Source organism: Hirundo rustica, chromosome 15, assembly GCF_015227805.2.
Source record: "Hirundo rustica isolate bHirRus1 chromosome 15, bHirRus1.pri.v3, whole genome shotgun sequence".
Lineage (NCBI taxonomy): Eukaryota > Metazoa > Chordata > Aves > Passeriformes > Hirundinidae > Hirundo > Hirundo rustica.
Genome location: NC_053464.1, coordinates 6,873,025 through 6,889,143, shown reverse-complemented (window position 1 = coordinate 6,889,143; position 16,119 = coordinate 6,873,025). Strand labels below are relative to the sequence as shown.

The following is a 16,119-nucleotide window of genomic DNA, read 5'->3' as shown; positions in this document are numbered from 1 at the left end:
GGCTTGAGGAAGCCTGTCTCCTAACCTCCTGAATATTTTTTTTTTTTCAAAGAATCACCTCCATTTTCTTTGTTTCGATATTTTTTTCTGCTCAGGTAACATGCTCCAAAGCCAACACCATGAACCAAAGTTTGACTACTGAGTGCATGTTGAAAGAAAGGAAGGGAAAAAAGCAAAAAAAACCAGAAAGCAAACCAAATAAAAAATTCCTGCCATAATGAAGCACTGCAAATATAGGGCCCCATAAGGCACAAAGACAAGAGCTGACTACAGCAGACAAAATGGGCAACAAAGAAAACCAGCACTGAAAAACTGCACCAAAAAACCAGAAGAGAATACTGTCTTCACTTAGGAAGGAAGCAAAAGCAGGAAATAAAAAAAGGATTAGTGAATAATCTTGGGACTTTCCTTATTAAGACTATGATAAAATGTTTCAAATAACCATCAAATTCAAATGGAATGGAGGATTTTGATCTATTTTGACCATTTTCAGCATAAGACAAAATCAGCACCAAGTAGGGAGAGAGAGCAACTGAGTACATTGTATTCATCCATTTTACCACTAAAACCTCTGTTCAGGTTGACTGTATCCATGACAGGTGGGTTACTGATACTTGAGGACTTCTGTAAAATTAACTTGAACTTGATAGTTCACCAATATTGATCTTTATCTGTGTGTCAGCAAAATTATCGTCCATTGGATACCTCCTTGTAGCTTTGAAGTGATTGTCAGAGGGCAGGCATAAAGCAAGCGCTCTCAGTGCACCCAAAAATGCTCTCATATTTATGGACTGTCAAACTAACACCTTTCCAGAACTCAAAAATATTTCACAAGACACCCCATAGCATCTCTTTCTGGAAAAGGAAGTTGAAAAACTAGGACTACATTTTACTACGCTTCTCCTGCCTCCCTTGTCTGTTTAGAGCTCTTCCCAAGCCCACCCCTCAAAGCCCCATTCCTCTCCAAACAGGAGACTGAAGTGGAAAATCGGTATTTTCAGCATGCTCACCCCGTCTCGGGAAGTAACGATGTGCAATTAAGACAGGAAATTGAGTTATCACAAGATGTATACTCTAAATTGCTCGAGAAGGTTAAAAGGGTAGCTAAGGAGAAAATAACATAAAAATATTTCCTACTTCAACAAAATCCGTAACACAGTTTCTGCAAGTTGAAAGATGTCATTCAAGGGCATTAAAGCACTAATGTGATTAATTGATGTCATTAAGCAAGTTCAAATAGTTCACAGAGCAGTGATAACATCTGTACATAGTGCCATGATTATAGCAGACAGGGTCAACCAACCTCACACAAACCAAACCTGGGGTTACTGACAGTCTATTCTCTAATCCTCAAGTTTATAACAGAAATTGTAACTAGTATCTATCATTTATTGGACATTCCTGAGAATATCTGACTGTATCTGGGATGGTTTTTTAACTCTGGAGTTTACCTCAAAACCTTGTTTTCCTAAGTATCAAATTTCAAATTTCCCAAAAACTGTGAAAACAAAGGAAATTTAATCCAAAGCATAGCAGCTTCAGCCCTTCTGAAAACCTTTCTTATTTTCTTTATGTCAGGTTTTTCTGCTGCTAAATTATTACCCCATGGATGGAAGAGGAAGACAGCTTAAACCAAGCAGATGTTTGGGTTGAGAGTCAACCTCCAAACAAAATCAGTATCATGATGGACTACACTGTTGGTGCTTACCTCCAAGTACAGAAGAATCTAATTTGGAGACTTGTTTTGATTCCTTTTGTCAATTTGTTTTTCAGGAACAGTTGAGGAAGAAAGGAGCACCTGGAATAGAAGGGATGAGTAAATTCCCTTGTTGTCCACAAAGAAATGAAAATAAAACCAAAGAAAGAGAGGCAGATTTCTTTAAAAAGGCAGAAAGGCACATATTCTGTCAGTTACTTTTTTGGTCTTAGACTGATTAAGTCTTCACAATTCAGTTCTGGGTCAGCTCCCTCTCACATTTTTAACAATATTGAGCCTGTACTACCCCGCAAAGAGTGAGCTGTTCTTGACATGTTTGGAGCCAGTAACATTTTGCCATGTGACATGAACTTAAAGAAAGCCCTCTTGCATAATACTGATAATGAAGTGGCCTTTATAATTAAAATAATAATTAAAAAAAAATCTAAACCTTTCCAAATTTAAACTGTCTTCTCATTTTGGTATAGAGCTCCTGCCTCCAATGTATGAACATTACTGTGTGAACTCTTCCCATCACATTCAACACTGAACATATGCAGCTACTTCCCTCTTCTCGTTGCCTCCTGGAAAGAACTAAACACAGGAAGCTTCCTGTGCTTCCCCAGCACTCCACCAGCTATGAGGAGGAAAGTTAACTCTGCCCCAGTCAGAACCAGGACACATTTCTCTCCAATTCAGTGCTCAGACACACAAATCCTGTGTTAGAGCAGCAGGACTGCAGCCACTTTGGTCCAGCAGTCCCCAAGGTCTTCTCATTTAATATTACTCTGATCAGCTTAATCTTTTTATTATGATTATATTTATTTTTATATATATTTATTAGCAAGAAAAATGAAACAGTGTGCCACAGTATTATTAAACAAAACAATTTAAACCGTACATGTTCAAGGCCCTTGAACAACCTCAGATTAGAACCAGCATAACTCTGAGAGGAGGGGCTCCTGTGAAGTGGAAAAGAAAACCCACAAATATTCCCAGCTCCACTTTAGTCTCTGCAGGTTATTCTGCTTCTGGAGCTCTTTCAGTACTGAAAGACTGTGCAGCACCTATCTGGAGATGCACAAATGCTGACATTGAAGGGGGTGGAGAAATAGGTCAGAATATTATTTTCTTTTGTAACTGAAAGATTTCAGGTAGACCTTGAAGCAATTAAAAAAAAAAAAAAAAAAAAAAAAAGAGAGAGAGAGAGAGAATGACCATTTCATCTGACTTGAAGGCAAAGCTGCAGCTGTGGCTTATACCACTTGTACCTGCAAAATGTGAATTTAGCAAGGAATGTAACTTACCTCTATATTAGGTACAGATTAAAATGACAGTTAACACAGTCTCCAGTTATCATCTGTAACATGTCATATTGAAAAGGAAATCCAGATTTTTCCCAAAGATCACTACTTACTTTGTTAAAACAAACAAACAAACAAAAGCAACTTCTAGTAATATCTTTGGACATATTGGTACCAAGAATTACAACAACAAAAGCCACTACTCTTGTCACTGCCTCTGTTTTTTCTTGTGCAGCCTGGAAAATAATTCCTGAGTTGAACATCTCTGAAGTAATCCTGTTCAGTTTCAGAGTCTAAATTTGCAGCTTCATTTTCTCTAACAAAGGATGAAAATTGCTTTCTCCTGCACATTTCTAGCTATCATCAAGATGAAAGTTCCCCATACACCACACTCTTTATCATTATGTTTTCTCAGCACATTAAGCATCTCTGTTTCAGTTTGCCCAGTTGTTTATTGCTGAGCAAATCCCAGCACTGCACACGCTGTAAATCTGAAATACAATAGGTCTTAGAGCAAGCCTCTTCCTATTCTCAGTGCTGCTCTAGAAGATGTATGAGCAGAAAGGTCACACATAAATGTTCACACACAGCAAATTTCAGGCCATAACTTAGATTCATTCCAACCACTAAATGTGTCTCGCTGAACAACAGCTCAAAGTGAAATTACCTGACATGGAACATGTGTCCTCCCAAAACATGAGCTCTAACCACAGATTACATATTTCAGGTGTCAACCTCCTGGATAGGGAATATTTCATGTATTTATTAGGACACACAGTTGCTGAGAATTCATGGCTTTATATCTCTTCTTTAGAAAATAACAGTGTTTAATTTCAAATTCTGGCCATGTTGTCTGAGCAGTGGGCACAGGGCAATCTGTACTCAGCAGTGAGGGCTGCATTGGCTGAGAGCACTGGCTCCTATAAACTGTTGGCCTTCCTTTGATAATATGGGGAGGATGTGAACGCTGATGTTTATCCAATGCTTAGAAGGAAGGTGGAAAAAAGAAGCAAAACATTATTATTTTCAGTTCAGTGCCATTGGATCCATGCCCTTCCTGAAGGCCCCTGAAATGTCTGTTTATTCAGTCCTACCTATTAACTGATGCAAGAACATAAAAGTTAGCACAGTTTCAGATGACAAATTGCTCATTGTGTGCTGCATTTGCCTTCATATCCTCACTGCAGAGCTGCAGACACACAGGTTTGCTCTGAATGGGGTGAAAAGGTATTTTTCAACAGTGAAAAAATTATTTCTGCCCTAGTCACCAGCACCCAGAACACACCACCTGGTAGGATACACTTTCTTATGTTTCAACAGTTGTTAAATCAAATCTATACAGTTTCAATTTCAGAAGTACTTCGGGACTATTTTACAAAGCATTTCAAGTAGGATGCATCCACTAAGAGGAATTTTCCTCTATTTTTGTTCCACTGAAAGCCCCAAAACAGAGTGCAGAGCAGTGTGTATTCTCAGCGAGCTGCTTGCAGAATTAATGCCAATCCTTCATTCTGTCTGCCATGGCCATGAATAAATTATCAGTCTTCATAATTATGCAAATCTATTACAGTTCATTAGCTTATTTTGAGAACACTATTAATAATAAAAAGTTTCATAAAAAATAAATAGAAATAAAATCTATTAGACACTGGTTAAAAATTTGGATACAGAGTCTAGTGGGACATAGGTTCTGCTCCATATTTAAAATCCCATTGATGCTGAGAGTATTTAATATTAATAATCCTGAGCAAGTGTGGAAAAGAAATCAGGTAAGCACGATTAGGCTTAAGGAAGTTGTAAAACTCTGATGAATTAGATGCAAAAACTGGAAGTTGACTACTTTCAGTTAGTTGGTAATTTGTTCAAGTTTAGTTTGCAATTTTGCAAGCCCATCTTTCTTCATTAGGTTTCTAGCAAGGGAATATCTGTTACCAGAGCACAGTGTTACTGTATGTCACAGGAGGTTAAAAACTGTAAACCAAAGTGAGACAAGGATCGTGCATTTAAATAACAAATTTTACATTTCGGTGAGTTTGGTTTGGGGCTGCAAATGTTGTATCTAATGATCTTAATGGGATTTCTTTGATCAAGTGTTCCAAAAAAAGTTCCAAAAAGTATATCAATCAGCTGACACCACTGTCAGAAGTAATTGCAGGTAAGTTCTATTGTCAGCCAACTGTCAAGAAGGGCATAATGTCAAGTTAACTGGAATTTACACTGTAAACATAACCACTGTGATTTAGTAATATATTCAAAGATTTCACAGTTTTCTGAAAATGTCTTAGAGCAGCACTTAGAGTTAGCATGAAAGTGTGCTGCTAGACTTGTCGTCAGAAAAACATCTAATCAATGCTTTTTCATCTTTGGAGGAGAATGTAGGTGGATGTAGATATCTAATGTGAAAAAACACTGCCCATCTAAAATGTGATATCTGATTTTTTCTATCCCTATTTCACAACTATTAGTTTCTAAACTAAAGTATTAGACTTTCGATACTAGTTCAGATATTTAACCTTATGATACATTCTGGGATCATCCTAACAATTAACCCCATCAGAGGTTGGGACGTTATCCTCTCCCATGCTTTATACACAGAGCATGAAAGAGCTTCTGGGAGAAATCCACGACTCTCTTGACTTGCAGCACTCCAGCACAGCACAGACACGAGCGCCTGGGGAGGGTATGTCAGTATTAAACACACAAAAAGATCAGTTTGATTTGACTCACCCTTCATGATGCCACTGCTTTCAGCCTACACACTTCAAGCTGAGCCACATCAGGCCTGTCTTTTATAGGTGCATGAATTACATTTCTGACGAGCCAAGGAATAAGAGTGGTTTGGAGTGATGCAGGGGCAGGATTCAATTTATAAACTTATGTACAACTGTTGTTCCATCTGGGAGTTTCACAAATGAACAGGAAAACAGGGCAGGAATATAAACATATTCTATTTGAAAAGGCAACACCTTGGCATAGGTTTGGGTTCTTTTAAATGCAGAAAACAATTACGCCTTTTATGTGACTTTTACAATCAGCTTTCCATCATCCATGCAGCACATTTCAGAAACTCACATCAAGTCACAGGGTTCCTCAAAAAGTTCATTGCAGCTAAACATAATTTATATCCTGCAGAAAAAGGATAAACTGAAGTGAGTTACTTTCTGCTATGCTAATGTCAAACAACTTCTCAAATATAAAACATTAACAATATCAAAACAACCAAGCAACTCACACCAAGTACAGGTTGGTGTGACAGCTGCCGCAATGAATAAATGAGCTGGCTTTCTGCTAAATGCCTTAGGGATTTTCATGTACAGTTTATACATTATAGGTTTGGGGGTTGCTGCACAATTCCATGCTCAGCTAGAGACGATCAGAGGTTTAGTCAGTGGTGTTTCAAAATCTCTGCAAAGAAATCCATTACTTATCACCTGCAGAGGTTCCTTTCTTTTTACTGCTGGTCAGAGGTGGCCCTTTGTTCTGTGTGGCCTGTGACAGGTGACAGCACTGCAGAGGGCTCCCCTCACACTTGCAGTGACTTTGGTATTTAATACTTCAGCAGTTCTGTACTGCACTCAGAAAGCGAGAAAATGCATTTTAATGTCAACCACTCATCTGGAGGCCTCTTTTTATTTTTGCTATTTTCTCTAGAAAAACTTTCTGTTAAAGCTTGAAAACTTTGTTTTCTTATGAACACAATTTCCATGGCCTTTCATTTGACCCTAGCACTCTGCCTCATCCATGCTTGATTTTAAAGGACAAAGTGTGACTTGAGCAGCTCAGAATTCAGTCACGCAGCTCAACTGGAGAACATAGTAGAATTATAAGGATATCTCATCTCCCTTTTCATTTGCAAACTGCCTGTCATAGACTGAATCAGCAAGACTTGACAGCTCTCATCGTAGTTTCTTTTCTACTACAGGATTCTGTTCCAAAAACTCTTCATCACATTGAATGAGATACACAGCTTGCCTAAGCTGACAACTAGGCAGTCTAGTGTTCAGGCAGACAACTCATTTTTAACTCCATCTGGCAATGTGCAGATCCAAACAGTGCATCATGTAAGCACACCATGAGACCAGCGCTGCCTTCAGGCGCAAGGACACTGCTCCTGCCCCAAATGCCATTGGGTCACAGGCATTTCAGGTTCTCTTTACCCAAACATTTCCAAATGAACACAACAAACTTGCAGCCTCATTCATCCAACATTATCTGGCATTTTATGAAATCTCCAAGATCAGTTAAAGATGTCTTCAAGCTTCTCAACTTTATTTTCTTGCTTCTGATCAATAATACCACTAAAATTATGCCCAGCCAAACAGCGTTAACTCAAAAGTACCTGTTTTTTCTGACCCTATTGTATCTTTTCCTACTTGTTATGTAGTCAATCACTTATCTACATAGATCTCCATGAATACAAAAACACAACTAAAGGTTTCTGCTGTACCTGTTCATCTAGCTCCTTCTTGTGGCTTTTCTTTCTACAGTCAAGATTTGCTAACATCTCACCCAAACATGCACCGATACCCCTTTCAAGCGAGTATTTATAGTGTCCCACTTGTCTTAGAACGTCCAGTTTTCTTCTGCAACATCTCACATCACTGCAAAAGAGATCATCTTCACATGATGGCCAAGCTTGTGTCTCAGCAGCACAGCGCAGACTGAGGCAAATGGAGTACTGTGTCTCTGGGAACACCCATTCCCTCGGGACACAGGGAAACCCAGCCTCAGAAGAGCTGCGTTGCTTGGGAACAGTGCATGTGAGAACGATTTACCCATCACAAAAGAGATTGCAGCAAACCTGACAGGAAAGTCATGAAAATCTCATACTACAGGGACAAGACAGTGCAAATATCAAGATGGGTAACTGTTGTACTTGTAAGACAAATAGATGAAAATTAGCGTTCCGTGATAAACTGTGGGAAAAGGAAGAAATCAATACTAAGAAGGCTGAGAGCACACTGTACATGAGCATCTACCATTTTACCAAGTAAAACATCATAATTAGATTTCTCACTGGAGAACAGCAGTAAACCTTTTATGTTGGAGCACCTGGCTTAATTTATTGTTGACATTTTAAACCCTAATGCATTTTTTACATACAAGCACAGATGGTGCTCAGTGCTGTTCCATAAACCTTCTCCCCATGGTCATGACTAAGAACCAGCTACGCTCCACTCAGCTCACAAATCCAGAATAAAGTTCAGGAGGTTTGCATGCACACTGGCATGACGGGGAGAAGAAAAACACCTGGAAAATAATGGAAGCCACGAGCCAAATGAGAAAGTTTTCTGATCTTACAGGCCAGTGTTCAGTGTCAAAAGCACTCTTAAACCTGCTGGTGAGTGTTAGCTGGGCAACTGCTGGCTACAGTTCTGCCATGAGTGAGGGTCAGGATGTTCCTATGTTGTTGAGAAATACAGTGGACAGTGTAAGGTTAATGTCTCACTTGGGCTGAAATTTGCACAGCTATCAGGCAGCACAAGAGTTTTCAGCAAGGGCAGCAAGAAGAAACCTACACTCTGTCTAAACCCAGTACCCTATCCCAGTGAATTCACATGCACTTCACAGAGCAAAGTTCTTTAAGAGAACATATAAATAGACACATATAAATTTTAACTGAAAGTCCCCATATACTCATAACCTACTGAGCTCACTAAACTGAGCAAGGTTTGAGATTGTGAAACAAACTTTTGCTCCAAGCATAAGGACAGGCTGAAGTTCCAAAGTACCATTTTTTCCCTGACACTTCCCAAATTCCACCCCCTGCAAAGTAACATGTGGGATAGACTACAGGGAGTCAGAGCACCAGCAAAATCAGGCCATCCCACCCTGCCAGATTTTAATGGCAGTTGAAGGAAGGAATTTGTACAAATTACTTTGTAACAGAAGAGTTAGGTTTGTGTTGTTACTTCTAGGTAACTTGCTGGCTATTATGGCCAGTATGCAGCCAGAAGAGCCTCTAAAAATGCAAAGTGAGCTGTTACTATGGATCGAAATTCTTTGAATAAAAGCTGCCTTATGTGGAAAGAAATGCAGCAGCGACAGGAGTTTACAGTTCAACCTTCACAGTGTCAATAGCCTAAAGCAGTTGGGAAATACATTATTGATTAGCTTCATGGTATATATTTCAACACAACTTTCCAGAGTTTTCCTGAAATCCGTGCTGTTGCTTCAGCTCCACCTCATGTGGCTGTCACTCACTCCCTGCGCTCTCTGTGCCCCAGCCAGGCACACCCAGAGAGCCGGAACAGCTACTGGCACTTCCCCCTCCACAGCACAGCTACACCAGGGCTCCCGACCTTTGCAGGTTTTATTTGCAGTGTTTTCTATGGCCACCTGTGACCTGTGTCCCTTTCCTTCGGGGGTACATTGCCGCTGAATTCCAAGTTGCCTTTCACTGAGTGTTTAGATTGTTAAACTTTGTAGTCGCACACGCACAGCTTCCAAATACAACTCAGCTCCTTTTCACCTTCGTTGCCCACAGACGCCAGAGCCAGCCCCGGCAGCTCGGCGGCTGTACACAACTCCTCCCACTTTGGAGCCACTAGAGAGCACCACAGCTCGTTCCCAGCAGTTCTCTCTCCCAAGCATTTCAGGAGTGAGTGCTTGACTGGATGAGACTTTCGGCAGAGGCAGTTTATAGTAATGCCCTCTCGGTGTAGGACATTGTTCTTTTCCGTGTGCCTCCATCAGGCTCCGAAGAGCTTTTGAGACTTTCAGTCTCTACTAAGCAAACCCTGAGGAACCAGACCTCATTTTAAAGCTGGCCCTGCTCTGCTTTAAGCAGGGGCTGGACTTGATGACCTCCAGAGACTCTTTCAATCCTATGTTATTCTGCATAACAATCAAATCCTCGGTAGTTGGAAGAGGAGGGGCCAGGAATCTAGTTTAAATGAGACGAGAGCTGACTGTGCTACAGAGAGAGGGATGTCTGTCTGTCTGTCTGTCTGCCTGGCAGCACACGCTGTGTGGGGGCAGATCCCACTTCCATCCCTGGCGACAGACAGGATTGTGCCGTGCTTCTGACAGGAACTGCCCTCCACGTCCAACAGCTCGGCCAGCCCAGCTCCAAGGGCTTTCAGGGACCACCAAAGAAAACATAGCTTAAGTGTATGGATTTTCAGTGTTATTTTTCTTTCCAATTTACTGGGCAGCTAAGAAATTCAAACACAAGCATCGTTAGAAAGACTAACTGGCTTAACTATTTGACAGCTGCCTTTGAAAAACAGATGTCTTCAGGAATACAGGCGGCCTTCTAGGCTGGATAGGAAGAGGTGTTAGCTGTGCTTGCCCATGGTGCAACAAACCCCTAAGGAACCTTGTTTATAACCTTTGATCAATTCCTATTCCTTAATGATAGTACAGAGACTCATCAGATTGCCTTTCATGGCAACAGGATTTGACTTTTTTTAAGGGTGAAGCTGAAGACTTTCAAAGTTCACTACCTCTCATTTCTCCTCTGGCAATTAACAGCTAGTGGTTATACACTATTCACTTGGTGCCAGCATTTTCAGAGTCTAACATTAACTAGCAGCAGGAATGAGGTCAGGAAACTAGTTCAGATACATTACTTTCTAGTCTTTTCTTGATCCTTAAACTTACTGTTGCCAATTAGCAAAGTACTAATGAACCTCTGCCTCTGTTGAATGGCTGCTGCATTCAATTGTGAAACAAGCCGCTTCCAATCCTATCTCTCTAAGAAAAAGTGAATTGGATCATGATATGCCTTCTAGTTAATGGGGAGTATTTCATGTAGATTTTCTTGCAGAGTGCTCAGGTGGGTCACAAACAGATAATTGCATTGAGAGCTCATTGCAGCCAGTCTTTAGAGCACTGATGCCCCAGCTGATAACCCAGTTATTGCACACACAGCTCCACAGCTGTGCACACAGCGAGTGCTGCGCTCCTCATGTCACACCACGGATCTGCACGCTGCTGAGTGACTGCGAGCAGCTCTGGGTGACTGCAGTCTCTTCATTTGGTACTACTGAACTCCAAAATCAAACTGCAGGTGAGATTTTCACCAGTACTGGTGCCTGCTTTCATAGAGTCTCGGTACCCTTGAGACCGAAAGCCATCTCTGGAAGTCATCCAGCCTGACCCTGAGATCAAAGCAAAGCCAAGTGCAAAGCTCCGTCTGGTTTCTCATGATCTTGTCCATTCAAATTCCCAACACCTGCAGCATTTCCACCCTCCACCTGGGCAGCCTGGTTTCAGTATTTAACTCCTCACATTTCCCCTCTTCTTACTTAGGTAGGTAAAAGCCATACAAATTGCTCTAAGTTTTGGAGGGGTTTCTCTCTGTGTTTCTTTTTCTTTCTTTTACTCTTTTCTAGTATTTCTCCAGTATTTACATCTTTCACATCAAATGAAATTAAGGTCAGAGGCACAAGCCAGTATTACTAAGCTCACAAAACTAATTTTCTGATAGCACTTTTCCAGTCAAGCAATGACTACCCTGCCCTGTGGACTGGCTCTCCAAACTGGGTAAGCAACCCAAAATGTTCCATATGACTGAGTCCAATGAGCAGGACTAGATAGATCCCTCCCTTTATAATTTCTTAACAATTCCAGCTCAGATAATATAAATAACTTTTTTAAAGTGCTATAATCTTTTCATGTGAAATAGTGTTTTTACAGAATATGTCGCACCAGGGAGGTACCTTCCATTTTTAAACTCTTCCCAAAGAAAGGGAAATCTTCATTCCCATTTGGAAAAGCTTTTGTCATAAGTAATAAACTTAAAAGTTGCTTTCCTGCTTTTCAGGATTATACTTTAGAAAGATTAATCACTTACTGTAGGAGAGATCTTTCTTAACCCTATATTTGATTATAAAGTAGAAAAGATAATTTGCTAAATAAGCAACATCTGAGCCTCTTTAAACAGTGACTGAGCAGGAACTGTGATCACACTTGAAAGTTTGGTTCTGTTTCATCATCTGTCACAGACTATGACTTCAGGAAGTCATAATCTGTTTTAATATTTTTATTTTAATAAATAAATATAGAATCATACTTCTCAAAACATATATTTGTTTTGAACTTATGTGAGATAATATTTGCATGACAGATTGTATAAATCTGGTTTATATGAATAACAAAACTTTACAGAAGTTGACATTAAGGAGAGACAACTAGGAAAATTCAAGTAATGAAAAGACACTTACATATTTAATCATAATATATATTTTTCACCGCTGCTGGAACAAAAGCCAGTGTTTCCTTTTCAGCAAGACAGGGCTTTGTTCACACATTATTGAAATGCACTTCTCTGCCTGGAGCACACTGGGATGACCCTTCTAACTCTGAAGAGCTGAACTCCTCCTTCAACTTGATCATAATTTAACTAGAGCTATTAAAGACAGATCACATTAGATGGAGAACAAAGAGCGCTGTCGCTTTGCTGGAGTCACAAAACAGGGACTTTGCCTCCCACTCCCTTTCATTGATGCATCAGTTTATAAATTGCTGTAAAAAACAAGAAGCAATTACCATGAAACTCGAAAAGGTTTAGCAGGTGCTGACAGTGAGAGGTTACAGACGATATGCTGTGCAGTGTTTCAAATAAATTCATTAGGTACGTGCAAGAGTCTTGGTGCCATTTTTAGACATCCAAACAAAGTTTTGAATTGAAGGACTCCCCTTAAGATCAGTGAAGGTTCAAAATAGGAATCTGTAAAAGCATAGATAGAACTGTACCCAGGGCAGTTCTAGGGCTGTCATCAGTAATCTTTACACTTCACAATTCGAAAACTCAATTTATAACGTTACACTAAAATAATTTCCAAAATAGGCCAAAACAGAAGCTTGTAGCAAGAACATAGAATCACACTAGACAGAAAAATGTGTTCATTTTTGTTAAGCATCAGATTCAAGTGGCTTCGTGATCTATGGAATATTTTAAGGATGATACTTGTCCATGCAGCCTGAAGCCTGGAAGTGCCTTTTTAATTAAATGTTTCCCTCACTCTCTGATATATAATCAAATTTTATTTTATAAAGAACTAACTTAAATCCCAAATTTATGAATCTTTGACATCTTCAAATATTTGCCAAAAGTCAGTCTCATCCCATTTGAGCACAGATTTGCTCAGGATGCAGAACTCTTCTGAAATAATAGTTTTTATACATGCTAGAGGCATATGATGAATATATTTTGACTTGTACTTTCTTCGACATAAGATTATCATCTTGAGCTATGGACAATAAAGATACAAAGATCTTTCTTTCATTACAGTCAGTATTCTCTACAGGGCAGATTTCCAGTGAAGGCCCTTTGCAAAAGAAATACAAATTTATCTTTGCCCTTGAAAGACCAAAGACCTGGTTTTCCACAGGCATGCCCTTGGCAAAAATAAAAAAGGTAGGGAAGTTCTCCTATAATGATCAAGATAATTCTTTCAAATCCTCTAGGCTTTCAATTAAAAAGAAATTCTGTAGCCTGGTGATATAATGGCAAGAAATTATGGCATATTTATCTCTCTGACTAAAACTTCAAAAATTAGAAAGCACAACTGTACTGAAAGGTCAGGACAAGCAATAGCCATCTTCTTTCCCCTAATATTTACTGTGGTTATTCCTCCTCCAGTTACAGTAACAGAGCTATTCGTGGTTAAAAAATGACCACCAACCCCCTTTTTAATTATCTGTGTAGGTTTCTGGTTGCAAGGCTTAGGTCAGCAATGGCCCGGGCTTTCCCAACGGCATGAGCTTATTTCCAGTTAGCTTCCCTTCTGCTCCTTTGGGTGACGCTCACAGTGGAAAAAAATGGGCACCAGGACATGCAAGACTCTGCCTGGGAGTCTGTGTTCAAGAATTCCTAATTTGATCTTTTATCAATTTGGTTTAATGTTCAACATATCTCAATCTAACACATAAGAACATTGCAGACAATTGTGCTGAATTACAACATTGTCTGCTCACTTTGTTGTTTTGATGTCAAGTGTGATGTGGCAAAAGAAACTCAGAAGAATGAGAGTAACACAACTTTGGTATGGATGGATGGATGCTGGAAACCACTTGGTTCCAATGAACAAAGTTCCAATGAACTCAGTACTCAAGCTTCACTAAATGGATGAAGATTAATATGAATTTGAATTTCTAAAGATCATATGATGTGTTAGAGAAGTTTAAATTATATTTTAGTACAAATTTCTTACAGACACGGTCAATAAAAATATAGGTGGAAATGTATGGATTTTTGTAATCTCTTTTTCCTTCTGATTTGATAAAATCCTTTAAAACACAGTTTTCAGAACCCAGTCCAATGATGCTGTCTTTTATGCAATATACTGGCTTCCACTTGTTAAGGAGTGGATGCTTACATGATGCAAATGAATATTTTTACAGTCATTGCTATCCATCTCAGTGTAGTTCTAAAATGCTAATGCACAGAGGAATTCCTATATTTCCCACTGGTGATTTCTGCCAGTTTCCTGTTTTTCATTTGATTGGCTTCAGAAACCACAAGGTGAAAACGTTATTTCAAATTAGGAACACATTACCAGCTCCAGAGTTGCAGTTAATCCAGAGCAAGGCACAGAACTAACTTGCCTAGATAATGAAATCAATTCTCAGGGTCATTCTGTTGGATGGATGAGAAAGACAATCCTTTAAAAGCCCTTGGAAGTGCACTTAGTGGTAAATGAGGCATGAAACACTTTTTGAGAGCATGCCTCATTCAGCATATAAAGCATTAGCAGAGGATCAAACTTCTTTACTGACCATTCTGGGATGCAGTTTAGTCTAACGAGGGGGTGTTTACTCTGACAGCAGAGTTAAACACACATCACACCTTCCCAAGGCATTGGAAGCAGGTTTGGATGTTCATACTGCTGAAAATTTCTGGAGTTGTCTTCTGGAAGACTGCATCAAGCCCAGAAGAATCCATCCTTCATGAGCACACTGACCAGTACAGAGAAATATTGCCTTATTTCTGCTGCTTCTGCACTTTTTCCTTCACGAAGGGGGCACATGGAGGGGTGGTAGGAGAGCATGAAGTGCCAGAGACAATCTTCAGGCTGAGCAATTGCACAGGGAGGAGCAGCAGGGAGAGCCCATGGCAGTTGTAGCCCATTTTTTCTTACATCATCCTCCAGCCCAGATGTTCCAGGAAAGAGTAGCACAGTGGCTTCCCACAGGCTCTCCTGCTTTAGGCCCCTGCTGACATTTCTCCCAGGACAAGTGTAATTGTTCAGCTTAAAGCGTTATCATATTACACAAACCAACAAATACAAAATCAAGTAGACTTCCTGTATGCAAGTTTTCTTGGCTGAAGCTTCTGCTTGGGAAGGAAGATATTTCCTTGAGATTAAACACAAATCTATCTTGTATGACTCAATTTTTAACTCCCAAGGATCTGTTTTCCCCACTACTTATGCATGTCAGTAGAACAGTTGAAAATTATGGATTACGTTTCTTAAACCGTGGCTATTACGTACTGCGTAATGGAAAAAATGTCTTTCAATGTTTGCTTTCTTACAAGAAAGAAGCAGTTGAACAGAGACATGCAGCCTCAGAATAGTGCACACTCCCTTCTATCATTTGCTTAATATGCAGAAAGTACATCAAAACCTAAATGCATAAACATGCATCATCTTGACTTTACTTACACAGTTCATTAAGATCTGAATATAAGGAATGTATTTAATAATATAGAAATACTATAATAAACAATATTATTTTTGGAATCTTTTCTTTTAAAAACTAAGTTTATTTTTAAAATGACTGTACTGAAGGAGCCAACAAATGAATGCCTTTTCCTTGGACACATTCTGTTAGGGGGTTTTTTTGTTTCTTGGACAAGGGATGATGGCTTATCTCCTTCTCTTATGGTAGCATAAAATCTATAGCCCAAGAGAGAATATCTGAAGGAGCATATTATTACTTCCTTTAGTATCTTTATGATATGTTTTCTGCACAACCTCTCTCAAATTATTGCCATGCTGCTATTGCTAGCCTAGAAAGACATAAACTGACTCCTACAGGCCTGGAGGGACGTTGGGAGGCAAAGCTGAGCGGTGCAGACACCCCAACAGAGAGCAGGCTGTGAAAGCACAGCCTACAGCTCACTCACGTGCATAACATGGTTGCAAAAGATACATAAATTCAGTCATG

General features: G+C 39.7%; 1 long non-coding RNA gene across 1 annotated transcript in view; it reads right to left on the bottom strand.

The window, feature by feature from the left end:
* The window catches only part of LOC120759669 (uncharacterized), a 69,611-nt gene that overhangs the window by 17,268 nt on the left and 36,224 nt on the right, over positions 1-16,119 (bottom strand). The window contains exon 2 of the long non-coding RNA XR_005703212.2: positions 1,709-1,798. This is a non-coding gene — a long non-coding RNA (uncharacterized LOC120759669). The remainder of the gene's footprint in view (positions 1-1,708; positions 1,799-16,119) is intronic.